The following is an 18,838-nucleotide window of genomic DNA, read 5'->3' on the forward strand; positions in this document are numbered from 1 at the left end:
AACAAAATACTACTTGTACCAACTGTTTGTGCTTATATTTGTAATCTATTTGATACAGTAATACGGCAACATTCTACACAGTATATACCAGAGGTGGGGGACTCGAGTCATATGACTTGACTCTAGTCGCATATTTTTTGACTGGAGACAAGCTTGACTAACATTGATAAAAGACTCGAATTGACTTTGGACTTGGTATTCATGACTTGAGACTTGACTTAGGCTTGAGACAGATGACTCGAAAGGACTTTACTTTTTAAAATAAAATATTTGTTTTTTTATTGTACGAAGCCCCTAAAGGGCGATGAAAAAAAAAGTACATACATTATTTGAGATATATTTCGAATTCGGGCTTAATTTTAGGGACATTTCAACCAGGGGTGTAGAGCTATTTGTTTAACCTGTTAAGCCCAAACCTGTTTTTCAGGTCTCAAGCTCGAAAATTAAATTTCCAGAACAAATGACCATAACTACACTTCTAAAAAAGGGAAAATGAATAATCTTTTTTCTCAAAAGTAATGATAAACCTGTGAGTTGGATGTAGAATATTCAGTATCAATATAGAGTTTTTTATTTTAAAGAAAAAATTCAGATTGAAAATAGTAAAACAATGTGAATTATAGTGTCCGTCCAAAAATGTGTTTTACTTATAGTGAAAACCACCCTTGGATGATGGGTAGTAGACTGAAAAGCTTTAGGAATCCAAAGTACAACATATAATAAGTACCCTGTATCAAGATTGATGCAAAACAAGTGACATTTGACCTTTTTAGAAAAAAAACTCCACCTCTGGGGTCATTTGGGTGGAAATGGGCGTTTTTGCCGTTTCTCTGGAACCCATTGGTCAATTTTGATGATCGACATCTCTTTTGAATTGTTAGAGCCAATAGAATCAAAGGTGAATTTCAATATACACACCAACGTTACCATTAAGAAGTGGGGGCTATGCGCACACAGTTTGCCCAAAGCGAAAGCTATCTTACGCTCTGAATTCTGACAACTTAAAACTAGGTTTATTGCTGATGGATTATCAGAAATCATTTCAAAGTGACACAGACACATTGGATTAAGCTATGGATTAACCTTCAGCAGCGTTGTTATCGTTTTAATGCCATTGAAGACAACTTTTGATCAGACAACAACAAAGGTAATGCCACGTGTTGTGATGTCTGTTGTTTGTTTCTCATTTTGCGAGTTGTGATCATAGAGTGATGATACAGACACCCATCGAATCTGTTTAATTTCACGATGCTTGTAGCGGTCAAAATCCTATAGAACTAAAACAGCCGCTGAGGCACTTGTTAGCGGATCTTACGCAGGGCAATGATCATCCAAGTCCAGACAAGAACCTCCATTTGTGCATTTTATTCCAATAATAAAGTACAATGAACAGGTTTCCTATACCTCTTTTCCTTAAGCCATTCCTGTGGCTTGAAACACCCTGGTAAAAAACGTTTGCCTACTAGTGCTCTGGCTCCCACCACCCACCTGTCTCCAATATATACAATTACAACAGGTGCTCTAATTACCCAGTGCCAAAAACATGCCTTCAAAATAAAAGCATAGAAACTACTTTAACTTATGACACTAACTAAGAATACATATAAATAAATGATAATAATAATAAACACTATTAAACAGCAAGAAAATAAATGTTAAACTATTAAATAATATAAAGAGATATATATATAGCTCAATTCAGAGGCTCAGCGTTAGTCTTGTGTTTTTTTTTCTAAAAATTGTTCATATCATCAGTTAGCTGAGTTTGTTCCTGTTACATGGATATGAAACATTGACAGTTTATTAAATATTAAGAAGCCCTCAGATGCCGTTTCCTGCAGATGATGTGTTTTTCCCCCCGCCAGCGGGCGGATGGGGTTCAACAGGATCGGCAAAACACGAGAGTCTGTGAACCAGTCTGTCTTGATCTATGAATTCATGTCCGTGACTCTCACAGTATCTAATGCCCGAAGCTGTTTTATAGAAGGAAAACCTCCTTCACTTCATGAAATCTCTGTTGCACCAGGAGGCAGTGACGTGTAACTCAGCAGAATCTGAGAAGAGCAGCACCAACTGTGCCTTTTACTGCACTGTGTTTACCTTCATTCGAACAGCTAAAGAGTGACGGCAGGCTGCTACATTTTAACCACACACCCATCTGCTTAGGGATGACATATTAACCTGTTAAGCCCCAAGGTCCCCCTCGGCGGGTACTTTTTTTTCACCCCACTGTGTCTCAGGGGATCTTAATATTTAAGAACCTATTAATGTGTAGTACCAGATTAAGATAAAATAAGATGGACTTTTATTAATCCCTCGTGGGGAAATTGTTTCTCTGCATTTGACCCATCCTAGTGTTAGGAGCAGTGTGCTGCCATTTTGAACTGCACCCGGGGAGCAGTGTGGAGAACGGTGCCTTGCTCAGGGACACCTCGGTAGCACTTGGTCTTGCCGGGACTTGAACTGGTGACCTTCCAGTTGTCAAGCCAAGTCCCTATCGACTTCGCCACCACCGCCCACAACGGTGTTAATAATCGGGAATAATCTCAGCTAACTGATGATACAAACCATTTTTACCAAAAAAAACACAAGTCTCATAAAAAGCATCTAAATGACCCCTGAACGCACTTTGGCACAGAACTCAAGATAAAAGATATCCTTATTGCTTATCGTAGCTGCACATACAAGATATCCGATTAAAGTTGAGGTTCCACAGATTATTTAGGTATATAGTATCATCACTGAGTGATCCGAACTTGCGACAGGGGAAGCAAACATAGGCATCACAACACGTACCTTTACGTAGCTTTTACGGGAGATCTTCTCACCGTAACTGTCAATCTGATCAAAAGACTTGTTCAATGGCATTAAAACGAGAAAAAACGCAGTTGAATCGTTTAGTCCATAGGTTGTTAATGTTTCTGTGGAATATCTTTTTTAATTTAGAATTAGGGCTGTCGAACGATTACAAATGTTAATCAGATTAATCACAGCTTAAAAAATAATTAATCATGATTAATCACCATTCAAACTATGTCCAAAATATGCCATTTCTTTATGTATATTGTTGTGGGAATGGAAAGATAAATGAAAGAAGGTGGATATATCCATTTAACATACAGTATGTATGCACTGTATGTATGTATGTTTATTATTATAACATTGTTCTGTGTGTCAAAATGAAAGACAGCCCACACACTTATCAATCATCAAACCGTGGAGTCTTATTGCATTACGTGTTGATTTATATCAAGTGTAGGGGGGGGCGTAGTTTTGGCACAATTCCGTTGTACAGACTGACGTTAATAGCAGCCCTGTCTGTGCACACGGAGACCGGCTCTGTCGTCCGGTGATCTAACCGCCTTCTGGAAAAGCTTCACAAGTACGTCGGTACGCAAATGCGCTTTGTGACACAAGTGACGGTACGCATTTCAGATTGTTGCCGCACATGCGTACCTGCGTACCAGTTATGTGCACCCCTGTACTACAGCAAATGTATTCTCCGTCGGGACTTCCTGCAACAACACCATGCCATTATCTTGATTCTGATTGGCAAGAAGACATTATCAAAGATGTTCAATTGAGAAGACGATCACTATGTGACAAAAGTTTTCAAAACCGTCTCTGGTCTTCGGTATTTCCAGACAAGTGGCTACTGAAATCAATCTTACTAACTGCTGTCTGTGCAATTCTCTGCGCGAGTTGGCAGACTTTATTTTGCTTACTTTAACATAATTTTTCATGGTGGGACTAAGGTGGGGCTAAGCCATTTCTTGGTATGGGTGCAGCCTACCCCAGCCATACCCTGGCGCTGCCACTGGTGGGATGTATGGGGCGGGCCATTCTGCACATGCGTTAAATGCATTAAATATTTTAACGCAATTAATTCAAGTTAAGTTAATTACCGCCGTTAACACGCTAATTTTGACAGCATTATTTATAATCCATAATTCCATTTTTATGTAAAAATTGGAGAGTTAAAGTTAGCTGGTAATGGTAGCCACCAGAGTTATCGCAGCTTCCGGTTTTGGCTATGCATCAGTCTCACACACATACATTACCAAATAAGGAGTATGTGGGGGTTCCCCGCGATGCCATTTGTCATGGTCAAATGTTTCCCCATTGTTGTTTGGTGGTGCACAACTAAATAATAATGATTAATCTCAACTATTTATGCGTGTGTTTTATTGATTCCTCTCTGTTTCATTCTTTCCTGTTGTGTTATGCTGGATCGCCACAACACTTATTATATGTTGTAGTTTGGATTCCTAAAGCTTTTAGTCTACCATCCCATCATTCAAGGGTGGTTTTCACTATAATTTTTTTTTTTTTGGACGGACACAATCATTTACATTGTTTTACTGTGTTCAATCTGAATTTACTTTCTTTTATTTAGCTCCGGCTCTTTTCACACCGCCCAGAGTCCGACTGGTGCTGCGTCATTGTTTGCGTCATGACGTAACCGTTTGCGTGCCTGCTTCATAAAGCCAAACCTCGCGGAAACCCCTCACAGCTGACACCGACAACAACAACAATGGCCGATTGTGTTGAAGCGCTACTCGTTTTGGTTTTGCCTTGTCGAAACGGAAGTAATGGGACGACTTTACTACCAACTTTACAGTCGTTACATGCTACATTCAAAACTGCTTTACAATCCTAATCATCAACTTCAATGACGATTCAGATTCCGTAGGAGAAAGAAGGTAAATATACGTCCTATTCGATGTTAGAGCTAGCTGTTGTTAGCCTCTGCATGCGCCAAGCTCAAACTACCCAGCTTTGCTAAATTAATTACTATGGTATAACATTACAACTGATTCTCAATGTTATTTCCACAGATCATGTTCAAGCTGGCGGAAAGGCGGAGGTCGCGTGTTATTTGGACACAGCCCAGATCTTCCGACTGGTGGAACACCATTGTTCAAGACTTCTCCCCTCTGCAATTCATGCAGAATTTCCGCGTGTCCAGGCAGTTCTTTGACTACATCTGCAAACAGGTCAGCAGCGTTATGGGGAGAAGTTACCGTCTGTGTATACCCAATACAAAACGGGTTGCAATTGCCCTCTGGAAGCTGGCCACCAGAGGTGAATACAGGACCATCAGCCATCTTTTCGGGGTAGGCCTAAGCACCGTTTGCCTCTGTGTTCAGGATTTCTGCAGGGCAACCATGGAAGTGCTGCTTCCACTACATATCACATTTCCTGATGTGGAGAAGTAGGTGGAAATGGCCACTTTTTTTAAGAGAAGTTGGAGAGCACCACAGTGTGTGGGTGGAAGCCACATCCCTATTTTAGCACCTCGAGATTATCCCAAGGACTATTATAACAGAAAAGGATGGCATTCTGTTGTTCTACAGGCTGTTGTTGATGGCAGGGGGATGTTCTGGGATGTGTGTGTTGGCGACCCAGGTAGTGTACATGATGCTAGAGTGCTAAAACAATCCAATCTTTGGGTGGCTATCAGTGATGGAGTGTTGCTAGGCCAAAACAAAATGACCATCTCTGGCTATGATGTGGGACATTACCTGATTGGTGACCCAGCCTTTCTAATGCAAAGATCTGGTGTTTTTGAGTTGAGTGCCGATATCACTGTAAAATCTATCGACAGTAAGGAGAATACTTACTTCCGTGTGTAAAATCCCCCGTTATCCAATGGGAATGGACACTTTGCGTCCGTAATACAATAAAGGGGACATGATCAAATAGGAATATAATTATCTTTTAAAAAACGTTAACTAAAGGGAACAATCTATTTGACACAGCTGAAGCTCTGGCCTTCCTTAAAAACTAACTAATTTAATAAAAATCACAGTTGTATTAAACACAATGCACTGTTTTTTGAGAACAAAAATTCGTAACTAATGCACCATAATACATTTTGATGAAAAATAAAAATTAGTTTTTTTAATTTATTTTTAATTGTTTCTACATTGTAGATGTATACTGTAGACATCAAAACTATAAAAGAACACGTGTAATTATCGAGTAAACAAAAAAATGTTAAAAAATCCAGAATTTGATTTATATTTTGCTGGCTACCGCAGAATGCTTTGGTAGCCATGCAGGTTAAGTGAGCCTTGAATTCTGAATAAATCACCAGCAACTGCACTTAAGGATACATTCAAAGTTCTTGACATTATCCGGATCGATGACCTCATGAAGCTGACTGAGAGAAGCCAAGAGGGTGCAAAGCTGTCATAAAGGCAAAAGGGGGCTACTTTGAAGACTCTAAAATAAAAATCATACTCTGGATTTTTTAACACTTTTGTTAACTAGACAATTCCATATGTGTTCTTTCATAGTTTTGATGTATTCAGTATTATTCTACAAAGTAAAAAACTATTAAAATGAACAAAAACCATCGAATGAGGAATGTCCAAACTTTTGACTGGTACTGTATATATTATGAAAATATATGAAGTGGTGACGTCACGGGAAGTGAACCAATTAATAAATAAATAGAATACAATTAAATACAAAACATAGATATATACATATTAAAAATGTTTTGTGGTGGGCCCTCTTCTTCCTTTTAAATACATTGTTCTTAAACTGTCAACAATAGTTGCAGAAATGACAACTGGCTAATGGGATTATAAAATAAGCCAAAGAAAAGATCCGGTCTGTCTGACTGTGGCCGAGACAAAACAGGGAAATAAGGACAGAGGCCCACAGACCTGATGGCAATTTACATGTCCAACCATTATCCTCCTGTATGGTGTGAGTATAGTTACAATATTTGCAGGTCATCTTTACCATATTATCTCTCAATGGGACATTTGTTTTTTAACATAGGGCAGAGTTTCCGTTATCCGGTAATTGACGGACTAAGACCGACAAATCTATATCCCTCCGGTCAAAATCTCCAGTCAAAATAATTTTCCCTTGGCGCAATATCAGATATCAGGATCAGCTGCTGCTGACGGTGACACGCAGCTCTTCATGATCATCTCCAGCTTTACATGGTCACCTGCAGCTCTACATGATGCAGCTCTACATGATCACCTGCAGCCCTACATGATGCAGCTCTACATGATCACCTGCAGCTCTACATGATGCAGCTCTATAGTATCACCTGCAGCTCTATAGTATCACCTGCAGCTCTACATGACCACCTGCAGCTCTACATGATCAAACAACACACAAGAGGATGTAGATGTTAAAAAAAGCTATTTTTGCTAAATTACTGCTGCTGATATGTCAGTATTGGCTTTTAGCTTGATTATGTTGCCTTATAGGACTTCAACTCACAATTATGTTCATTAATGATTCATCTGCATCTTTTCTGGGAAAATTGATTAATGGATAATTGGTGGAAAATATTTTTAAAAGGGGTTCATCTCAGTTTCTCGAGTCCAAACCCAAAAATACTCAGTCTAATATGATGGAAGCATTGGATAGCAGGAAATCTTTACATTTAAGAGGCTAAAACAGCACGTTCTGCCAGGTTTTCATTAATAATGACTTTAAAGCAATTACATGCTCACACATCTACACTACTGATATCAGACTCACACATCTAATTCTGGTTTTAGAAAAATATTGACTCTTTGTTTGTAGATATCTATTATAGCCTGCAAATAAAGTGTTATTTAGACCTGTTATATATATTATTGAGTGATACATATTAAACAAACTGTTCTGCTTTCTGCACGGACCTCAGCAGCTGTTCTCACTGGAAACATTGTGTCATGATTAAAGCAGTTAATAAAATAAAAAAAGTAGCCGAATATCCAGGGGAGAGACAGTTTGCAGAGCTGTTATTGGTTAAGATAAGTCCGGTCGAAATGAGTTTTCCTTCAACATGGCGTGATGAAATCGATTTCTGGGTCACTACCGGGGGACCGTGGAGTCAAGCGGAAATTTGATAATTGAGAGAAAGGGCTATTAACTCTTCTGTCTTTGAGGAATATTCTTTAACGAGCACCGGGAATTTCTGGCGTATTCATGCTCTGTATAAACTGTAAAGTATAATTTGTGATATTGGGCTGAATAAATAAACTTTGATTCACTTGGATTGATGGATTTGCCATAATAAATACACTTAACTTCAGAACCCTCAACAGCCAGATATAAATGTTAATTAGCGTGAAAAATTGTGTTGCTAATGCTAAATATTTAGCATTATTGCTTAAAAGATTCCTTAAATTATACATTGTTGATAAAAATAGTTTCCATACAGTTATTCCACCACAAACAATTGAAAGAACAATTTTATGATTCTGATTGAACTTCTTTTATAGGTGTTCAGAGACTTAAACTGTTGGAGAAACACACTTTTTGTTGTGTAATACCTCATTGTGTGCTGGAGTCCTTCCCTGGAACAAACCAGGACAAACACATTGGGTTAAAAAGTATATTTTTCATTCAAATTAAAGTTTGAGTGACATATTTAATCCAGCAGTCAGCGGCCCTAAAACAAGGGAATGATATGTTTATGCTGTACAAATATGCAGGGATGTGCGTCTGTTTCTAAGGCCTTTTTTATTCTGATAATTTAAACAAAAGAGAACAGTATCAAACTGAAATCATCATGCATATTTTATAGATACATTCATCATTGGTTCTTCTTTTAGACCAGAATAGACTGCCAACTCAACAGGAACTATCAAAAATAACATCCCAATAAAAGTTTAAAGTCACAAAATGTTATAAACCAAACAGATTATTCGAGAAACTACTCGGCATATTAATGAACATTGAAAATAAATTCCTTCAATGCAGCTTAACAATGCTAGCAATTAAACCCTGGACATATAATATTTTATAAAAGGGATAACAAGACTATTAGAAAACCATGGTTGAAACTAGGGCTGTCAGTCAATTAAAATATTTAATCGCATGATTGTCCATAGTTAATCGCGATTAATCGCAAATTAATCGCACATTTTTTATCTGTTCTAAATGTTCCTTAGAGGGATATTTTTTAATAATACTCTTATCAACATATGAGTGGACAAATATGCTTTATGCAAATGTTTGTTTATTATCATTTGAACAATGACACATTTTCTAATGAATATTAAACATAACCTCTGAACATTAAAAATATCCGCCTCAATTCAACCTGGAACCTCTCTCATACAATACGTGTGTGTGTGTGTGTGTGTGTGTGTGTGTGTGTGTGTGTGTGTGTGTGTGTGTGTGTGTGTGTGTGTGTGTGTGTGTGTGTGTGTGTGTGTGTGTGTGTGGAGAGAGACACTGTGATGGATCGTTGGAGCTATGTGCAAGTCAAGGCATATGCTGACTGGATGCTGCAATCATGTTGCGCGCACTATCCGTGCTGACTTTCCGTACAATGTCCCACTGTCTGGCTACCTGCATAAAGTCAAGTGCTTGGCGCAGTTGTTGGCGAAATGTCGCTCCTCTGTTTTCATTTAAAGCTCCTTATATCGGTTAGCGCAGCAAGCTAGCACCAGATGCTATCAACAACAATACACATAAGGTGTGCCCGTTCTCTCTCTCTCGCTCGCTCGCGCCACACATACACACACCCTCCCGGTCCTCCCAATGGCCAGTCGGTACCTGCCGGTGAGCGTGGAAGTGTGGTCTGCCCTAAGCGGACGGCAGGTGTGGGGCTGTCAGCATCAGCTTGTAAATGGTATTTTAAACTTGATGAGCTCTGAAACTACGGGGCAGCCGAGGACAAAACATACACATGCGTTAATCGCGTTAAAATAATTAGTGGGTTAATTTTTGTTTGCGTCAACGTGTTATTAAGGTGTTAACTTGACAGCCCTAGTTGAAACATAGCATAGTAGAACAATGATTTGAATTACATCGGGAGAAACAGCATCTCTGTGGCCTTGTTTTGGCACAGTGTGAATGCTGGTTAAAACATAAAAAACTGTTCCTCAGATTTAGGAAAATACATGATGGGCTAGGGAGAAAACAGCATCTCTTCACACCAGTATGGTGTCTCTCCAGTGTGAACAAGATGATGTGTTTTGAGAGCACCTGATGTCGTGAACGTTTGCCCACACTCTTCACAGCTGTAAGGTTTCTCTCCTGTGTGAATACGTTGATGTGTTTTGAGAGCACATGATTGAGTGAATGTTTTCCCACAATCTTCACAGCTGTATGGTTTCTCTCCAGTGTGAATACGTTGATGTGTTTGGAGATTACCTGATGTCGTGAACGTTTGGCTACACTCTTCACAGCTGTATGATTTTTCTCCAGTGTGAACAAGTTGATGTGTTTTGAGAGCACATGATTGAGTGAATGTTTGCCCACCCTCTTCACAGCTGTACGGTTTCTCTCCAGTGTGAGTACGCTGATGTGTTTTGAGAGCACCTGATTGAGTGAACGTTTTCCCACATTTTCCACAGCAGTACGGTTTCTCTCCTGTGTGAGTACGCTGATGTGTTTTGAGTGCACCTGATGTAGTGAACTTTAGCCCACACTCTTCACAGCTGTACGGTTTCTCTCCAGTGTGAATACGTTGATGTGTTTTAAGAGGACCTGATTGAGTGAACGTTTTCCCACACTCTTCACAGCTGTACGGTTTATCTCCTGTGTGAATACGTTGATGTGTTTTGACACCAGCTGATCTAGTGAAGGTTTTCCCACACTCTTCACAGCTGTACGTTCTTTTTCCTCTATGAATACGCAGGTGGCTCTTTAAAGTTCTAGATGTTGTAAAGGATTCATCACATTGCTGACAGCTGTGACGTTTCTCTCTTCCTTTCGGTTTCTAAAACAGACAGACAGAGAAAGAGAGAAAGTAAATCTAAAAAGCATAAATACATATAGAGTTGTCACAATAAAAACTCACTTAATACATATACAATTAACAAAATACTACTTGTACTAACTGTTTGTGTTTATTATATTTGTATACTATTTGATACAGTAATACGGCAACATTCTACACAATATAGACCAGAGGTGGGGGACTCGAGTCGCATATGTTTTGACCCGAGACTAGCTTGACTAACATTGATAAAAGACTCAAATTGACTTTGACTTGGTATTCATGACTTTAGACTTGACTTAGGCTTGAGACAGATGACTCGAAAGGACTTTACTTTTTTAAAGTAAAATATTTGTTTTTGTATTGTACGAAGCCCCTAAAGGGCAATGATATTATTTCAGATATTTTTCGAATTCGGACTTAATTTTAGGGACATTTCGACCAGGGATGTAGAGCTATTTTTTTAACCTGTTAAGCCCCAAGCCTTTTTTTCAGGTCTCAGGCTCGAAAATGAGTGGGATGTAGAATATTCAGAATCAATATAGATGTTTTTTATTTTAAAGAAAATTCAGATTGAAAATAGTAAAACAATATGAATTATAGTGTCCGTCCAAACATAATTTGTTACTTATAGTGAAAACCACCCTTGGATGATGGGTTAGTAGACTGAAAGCTGTAGGAATCCAAAGTACAACATATAATAAGTACCCTGTATCAAGATTGATGCAAAACAAGTGACATTTGACCTTTTTAGAGAGGTTTAGAAAAAACTCCACCTCTGGGGTCATTTGGGTGGAAATGGGAGTTTTTGCCGTTTCTCTGGAACCCATTGGTCGATTTTGATGATTGACATCTCTTTTGAACTGTTAGAATCAATAGAATCAAAGGGTAATTTCCACATACACACCAACGTTACCATTGAGAAGTGGGGGCTATGCACACGCAGTTTGCCCAAAGCGAAAGCTATCTGAGGCTCTGAATTCTGACAACTTAAAACTAGGTTTATTGCTGATGGATTATCAGAAATCATTTCAAAGTGACACAGACACATTGGATTAACCTATGGATTAACCTTCAGCAGCGTTTTTATCGTTTTAATGCCATTGAAGACAACTTTTGATCAGACAACAACAAAGGTAAAACATATTGCCGTTTTGGCTACCTAATGCCACGTGTTGTGATGTCTGTTTTTGTTTCTCATTTCGTGAGTTCTGATCATGGAGTGATGATACAGATACCCATCGAATCGATTTAATCTCACAATGCTTGTAGCAGTCAAAATCCTATAGAATTAAAACCGCCGCTGAGGCACGAGTTAGCGGATCTTACGCAGGGCAATGATCATCCAAGTCCAGACAAGAACCTCCAGTTGTGCATTTTATTCCAATAATAAAGTACAATGAACAGGTTTCTTATACCTCTTTTCCTTAAACCATTCCTATGGCTTTCCTTTGTGTGGCTTGAAACACGCTGGTAAAAAACTGTTTGCCTACTAGTGCTCTGGCTCCCACCACCCACCTGTCTCCAATATATACAATTACAACAGGTGCTCTAATCACCCAGTGCCCAAAACATGCCTTCAAAATAAAAGCATAGAAACTACTTTAACTTATGACTCTAACTAAGAATACATATAAATAAATGATGATAATAATAATAAACACTATAAACAGCAAGAAAAGAAATGTTAAACTATTAAATAATATAAAGATATATATACATATAGCTCCAACAATGCTAATCAGTATGTTGGATTTGCATTTACGATAAGTAATAAGGGTGTTATACCGTGAGTTCTGTGCTAACGCTGTTAGCATTTTTTCGCTCAGGGCTAATTCAGACGCTAAGCGTTAGTCTTGTGTTTTTGTTGCTAAAAATGGTTCATATCATCAGTTAGCTGAGTTTCTTCCTGTTACATGGATATGAAACATTCACAGTTTATTAAATATTAAGAAGCCCTCAGACGCTGTTTCCTGCAGATGATGCATTTTTTCCACCGCCAGCGGGCAGATGGCGTTCAGCAGGTTAAGCACCGGATCGGCAAAACACGAGAGTCTGTGAACCAGTCTGTCTTGATTTATGAATTCATGTCCGTGACTCTCACAGTATCTAATGCCCGAAGCTGTTTTATAGAAGGAAAACCTCCTTCACTTCATGAAATCTCTGTTGCACCAGGAGGCAGTGACGTGTAACTCAGCAGAATCTGAGAAGAGCAGCACCAGCTGCAAAGAGCTGTGCTTTTTACTGTACTGTGTTTACATTCATTCGAACAGCTAAAGAGCGACAGCAGGCTGCTACATTTTAACCACACACCCATCTGCTTAGATCTAACCTGTTATGCCCCATGGTCCCCCTCGGCGGGTACTTTTTTCACGACACTGTGTCTCAGGGGATCTTAATATTTAAGAACCTATTAATGTGTTGTACCAGATTAACGGGAATAATCTCAGCTAATTGACGATACAAACCATTTTTACCAAAACAAAACACAAGTCTCATATGAAGCATCTAAATGACCCCTGAGCGAAAAATGCTAACGCACATTGGCACAGAACTCAAGATAAAAGATATGCTTATTACTTATCGTAGCTGCACATACAAGATATCCAATTAAAGTTGAGGTTCCACAGATTATTTAGGTATATATATCATCACTGAGTGATCCGAACTCGCGACAGGGGAAGCAAACACAGGCATCACAACACATACCTTTACGTAGCTTTTACGGGAGATCGTCTCACTGTAGCTGTCAATCTGATCAAAAGACTTGTTCAATGGCATTAAAACGAGAAAAAATGCGGCTGAATCGGTTAATCCATAGGTTGGTAATGTTTCTGTGGAATATTTTTTTTTATTTGTAATTAGGGCTGTCAAACGATTAAAGATTTTACTCAGATTAATTACAGCTTAAAAATTAATTAATCATGATTAATCACCATTCGAACTATGTCCAAAATATGCCATTTCTTTATGTATATTGTTGTGGGAATAGAAAGATAAATGAAAGAAGGCGGATATATCCATTTAACATACAGTATGCATGTATGTATGTTTATTATAACATTATTCTGTGTGTCAAAATGGAAGACAGCCCACACACTTATCAATTATCAAACCGTGGGGTCTTATTTCATTACGTGTTGATTTGGGGGGGGCTTAGTTTTGGCACAATTCCGTTGTACAGACCGACGTTAACAGCAGCCCTGTTTGTGCACATGGTGACCGGCTCTGTCGTCCGGTGATCTAACCGTCTTCTGGAAAAGCTTTACAAGTACGTCGGTACGCAAATGCGCTTTGTGACACAAGTGACGGTAAATATTTCAGATTGTTGCCGCGCATGCGTACTTGCGTACCAGTTATGTGCATCCCTGTACTACAGCAAAAGTATTCTCCGTCGGGACTTCCTGCAACAACACCACGCCGTTATCTTGATTCTGATTGGCCAGAAGCAGGGGCGGACTGGCCATCTGTAGAATATGGAGAACCACAGAACGGCCGGTCGTCAAGGGCCGTTGACGGCCGGCACTTTAAAAAAAAAAGTTTAACGTCATCATTTAAATTGCGCTGACGGCCGACAGAGGACGACAGCGGCCGCTAATGCAGTTGTGTGGTTCTTATGTCAAATAATCACACACGAAGAAGAAAAAAGACCGGCCACACGAAGAGAAGGGATTAGACACCGCGGCAGACAGGGAGAATGAAAAAACATGGATAAAAATCAAAGAAAACGAAAAGGTGGGCCGAGAAGGCAAGAGAAAAAAAAGGTGAAGTCACTCGCAGGTGGAGAATATAAATGTCGCAAATCGACAGACCTTTTTGGCAGCAGCGCTGCTACAAGCACTATCATCAGCAGCTTAAAACAAGTGCAAGATGATGAAGAGAATGATGTGGGCGCGAGTTCAGATACAGCCAGCCTCCTGCGTTCATGATGAGGGACAGAGTTGAGCTGCTGGAAGAACCAGCTCAACTGGCACGTATACAAGTGCAGGGCAAGAGCAAGAGGTGGGTGAGAATTATCCCTTGAACTCACTGGCGCTTTCTCCTGGAGGCCAAGGGAAGCCAGGCTTCCCCTGTTTTTTTGCATTGCAGTTATAATATTAATAAATAAATAAAAACAATTCGTTTAGTTTCAGTAATTATTCTGCCGGCCCGTCTCTCCCCCATTCTCATTGAGTATTTTACAAAGAGTGAAACAGCGCCCCTCTAGATGTTATGGTGAAACAGTAGATTACACTCTCTGTTGCGAGAGGAGGCCAGCCGAAATTGGCTTCCCTTGGTGAAAAAAAATTGAGGGATTGACCAATCAGATGAGGCTCACGTCATGCCTCACAATCCAATCAAATCGCATCAACTTCAGTTCGTACTGTAACTGTCATCACTGCCCTTAAAAAGTAGCAAGCGACTGAAGCAAGTGCAATTATGGAGGGTGGAGATTTGGAGTATTTCATCAAAAATAATTTTACTAAACTTCCGCTACAGCAGAAACTACAAATGAAATCTGATGACAGGCCAATGCCCAAACTGGAGCTGTGTACAGAGAGGAAAAAAGGAGCGAATCGGACGTAAAACTTTAAATACTAAACAGCGGATTTCTAACATTTGACATTTCATGTGGCCGGACTGGGTCAGTTTCCAGGGCTGAATTTTAGTCCCAGTCTGCCCCTGGCCAGAAGACATTATCAAAGATGTTCTATTGAGAAGACGATCACTACGTGACAAAAGTTTTCAAAAAACGTTTCTGGTCTTCGGTATTTTCAGACAAGTGGCTACTGAAAGCAATCTTACTAACTGCTGTCTGGGCAAATTCTCGGCGCGAGTTGGCGGACTTTATTTTGCTTACTTTAACATCATTTTTCATAGTGGGACTAAGGTGGGGCTAAGCCATTTCTTGGTATGGATGTAGCCTACCCCAGCCATACCCTGGCGCTGCCACTGGTGGGATGTATGGGGCGGGCCATTCTGCACATGCGTTAAATGCGTTCAATATTTTAACGCAATTAATTCAAAAAAAAAATATTCTGCCGTTAACGCGATAATTTTGACAGCATTATTTATAATCCATAATTCCATTTTTATGTATAAATCAAAAGTTAGCTGCTAATGGTAGCCACCAGAGTTATCGCAGCTTCTGGTTTTGGCTATGCGGAAGTCTCACACCCACACATTACCAAATAAGGAGTATGTGGGAGTTCCCCTCGATTCCATTGGCTCTGACGGTTAGAAAGAGATGTCAATCAGCAAAATCGAGCAAGGGGGGCCAGAGATAGGTCAAATCCACCCAAATGACCCCAGAAGTGGTTATTTTTGTGCTAAATCTCTCTAAAAAGGTCAAATTTAACTTGTTTTGCATCAATCTTGATACAGGGTACTTATTGTTATATCAATCTTGGACCTAGTCATAGTAACTAGGTATGTTATTAAGTTACAGTTTCCATAGCATCGTCTCTCTTTGCTAATTATTATGTTAAGTGAGCTGACGCCAAGCTCAGAGGAAATGCAAAGAGGCTACATTTAGATATAATAGAGTTAAGTGTTAGTTAACCTCTTAAGCCCTGAGCCTGTTGTTCAGGTTTCAGGCTCGAAAATGCTATGCCCAAAACAAAGGACTATAACTTAACTTCTAAAAAGGGTTATATGAATAATTTCTCTTATCAAAGCAAGGTTACATCTGTGAGTTGGATGTAGAAGTCTCAGAATCAATATAGATGTTTCTGTGTCAACATAAATTCAGATGGAACATAGTAAAAAAAGTTAAATTCTTACCTCCGCCTAAAAAAAAAACATTACTTATAGTGAAAACCACCCTTGAATGATGGTATGGTAGACCTAAAAGCTTTAGGAATCCAAAGTAGAACATATAAGTACCCTGTATCAAGATTGATGCCAAAACAAGTTAAATTTGACCTTTTTAGAGAAGTTTAGCAAAAAGTCCTTTGGGCACATTTGGCACATTTGGATACCATCAGTGCCATTTGACCTTTTTCAGGTACCATACTGTAAAAATAATTTTATTATCACTATAGGTAATCATTCCATCCAAATACAAGTGTTTTTATAAAAAAAAATGTTTTAATTATATTTCTTTCTTTTTTTAATGTAAATGGTGTGTGTGTGTGTGTGTGTGTGTGTGTGTGTGTGTGTGTGTGTGTGTGTGTGTGTGTGTGTGTGTGTGTGTGTGTGTGTGTGTGTGTGTGTGTGTGTGTGTGTGTGTTGACTTTGCCACAGTCCTTCCATGTTTATCACCCAACTAACACTTATAGGAAGGTTTACTTACACAATAAAAATTAGGAAACGTAGGATACATTTGTCTCCAACAGGAGCAGATTTATTTAAAAAATAACACACTAAAAAAACTACACTAAAACCGAAATAACACCACAAGCATTTTTTTTGTAAACACAAAAAAATTCCACAACCTGAATGTGTTTAGTGTTTTTGAATTGAGGCACCAGGCACTTACTGCAGTAGATAGGTCTTCACCGGTTTGTTGCCAGCATCAGAGCACCTCCTGAGCGTGGTGGCATCTTCCCCATAATACTTGGGAATGCATACGAGTGATGATGGGGGGGGAGTGGTGGTGGTGCTGCAGGGACTTCACCCCTCGTGTCTGCAGCAAGCTGCTCCCTGAAGGACTTCTGGGTGTGTGGCTTCATCCTGCCGGGGTCACCCCTCATCTTGTGCAGCTCCGTGTGGAGAAGGAAGCTGTCCCCACTGCAGTGTGCAGAAAATGGTAAAAAAAACAAGTCTTGTACCATTCATGGTTTTGTGGTGAACGCTGTAGTACCACCAATCAAAGCATCGGACACATCCACGCAGCCCATGCTTCTGGAACGGTAACAATCTTAGTCTGCCACACACCAGCCCGTTTCACTTTCCTCCTGACAGTCTGTCCACTGAATCAGAAGATGCAGAGGGAGGCTGAGTTAGTACTGGTGCAGACGTCCAGCGGCGTAGCTTGGATGTTGATGGCTCTGGGGCAACTGTATGCTGATCCTGATGCACGTCGTAGCTCGGATGAGGCAGATGTTGATGGCTGTGATCCAGAAGCCATTTGATACTCGTCCTCATCACTGTGAAAACAAATGTGGAAAAAAAATTACTTTGATTACTTCACTGGCTTATTCTTTCAAAAATGTAACTCAAATCAGAAATAATTCCTCCATTTAGCGTGTGTGAAATAACAGTATATATATATATTAGGGCTGTCAAACGATTACAAATTTTAATCAGATTAATCACAGCTTAAAAATGTATTAATCATGATTAATCACCATTCGAACTATGTCCAAAATATGCCATTTATTTATATATATTGTTGTGGGAATGGAAAGATAAATGAAAGAAAGCGGATATATCCATTTAACATACAGTATCTATGTTTATTATAACATCTTTCTGCGTGTCAAAATGAAAGACAACTCACACACCTATCAATCATCAAACCATGGGGTCTTAATTCATTACGTGTTGATTTCTATCAACGGGGGAGTACTTCAGGAAAGTCGGGGGGGCGGCGGCGGCAGCTAGTGGAGTACTTCGTGACCACAGAGTGTGAACGTTGTGATCAGCTGTTTTAGCGCAGTTCTCCAGTGAAGGGGGGGGGAGTCTCCCTCCGCAGCCGGTTGGCGTAGTTTTGGCACAAGTCCGTTGTAGAGACCGACGTTAACAGCAGCCCTGTCTGTGCACACGGAGACCGACTCTGTCGTCCGGTGATCTAACCGCCTTCTGGAAAAGCTTCAGAAGGCTGAAAAACGGGAGCTGCCTGGCCGCTGCAATCATGTTGCACTATCCGTGCTGACTTCTCCTACAATGTCCCACTGTCTGGCTTCCTGCATAAAGTCAAGTGTTCGGCGCAGTTGTGGCGAAATGTCGCTCCTCTGTTTTCATTTAAACAGCTCCTTATATCCGTTAGCTCAGCTAGCTAGCACCAGATGCTAACAACAACAATGCACGTAAGGTCACTCGCTCGCTCGGGCCACACATACACACACCCTCCCGGTCCTCCCGATGGCCAGCCGGTGCCTGCCGGTGAGCGTGGAAGTGTGATCTGCCACAAGCGGGCGGCAGGAGCGGGGCTGTCAGCATCAGCTTGTAGATGGTATTTTAAACTCGATGAACTCTGAAACTACGGGGCGGCCGAGGACA

At 40.0% G+C, this 18,838-nt stretch overlaps 1 protein-coding gene and 1 pseudogene across 1 annotated transcript in view; both read right to left on the reverse strand.

Moving 5' to 3' along the window:
* LOC117441807 (zinc finger protein 420-like) overlaps positions 1 to 18,838 on the reverse strand; it is a 350,733-nt gene that overhangs the window by 84,450 nt on the left and 247,445 nt on the right. The window lies entirely within an intron of this gene.
* Positions 1 to 18,838, reverse strand: part of LOC139432876 (zinc finger protein 208-like) — a 111,765-nt pseudogene that overhangs the window by 13,892 nt on the left and 79,035 nt on the right.

The sequence above is a fragment of the Pseudochaenichthys georgianus genome, unplaced genomic scaffold, assembly GCF_902827115.2.
Source record: "Pseudochaenichthys georgianus unplaced genomic scaffold, fPseGeo1.2 scaffold_200_arrow_ctg1, whole genome shotgun sequence".
Taxonomy (NCBI): Eukaryota; Metazoa; Chordata; class Actinopteri; order Perciformes; family Channichthyidae; genus Pseudochaenichthys; species Pseudochaenichthys georgianus.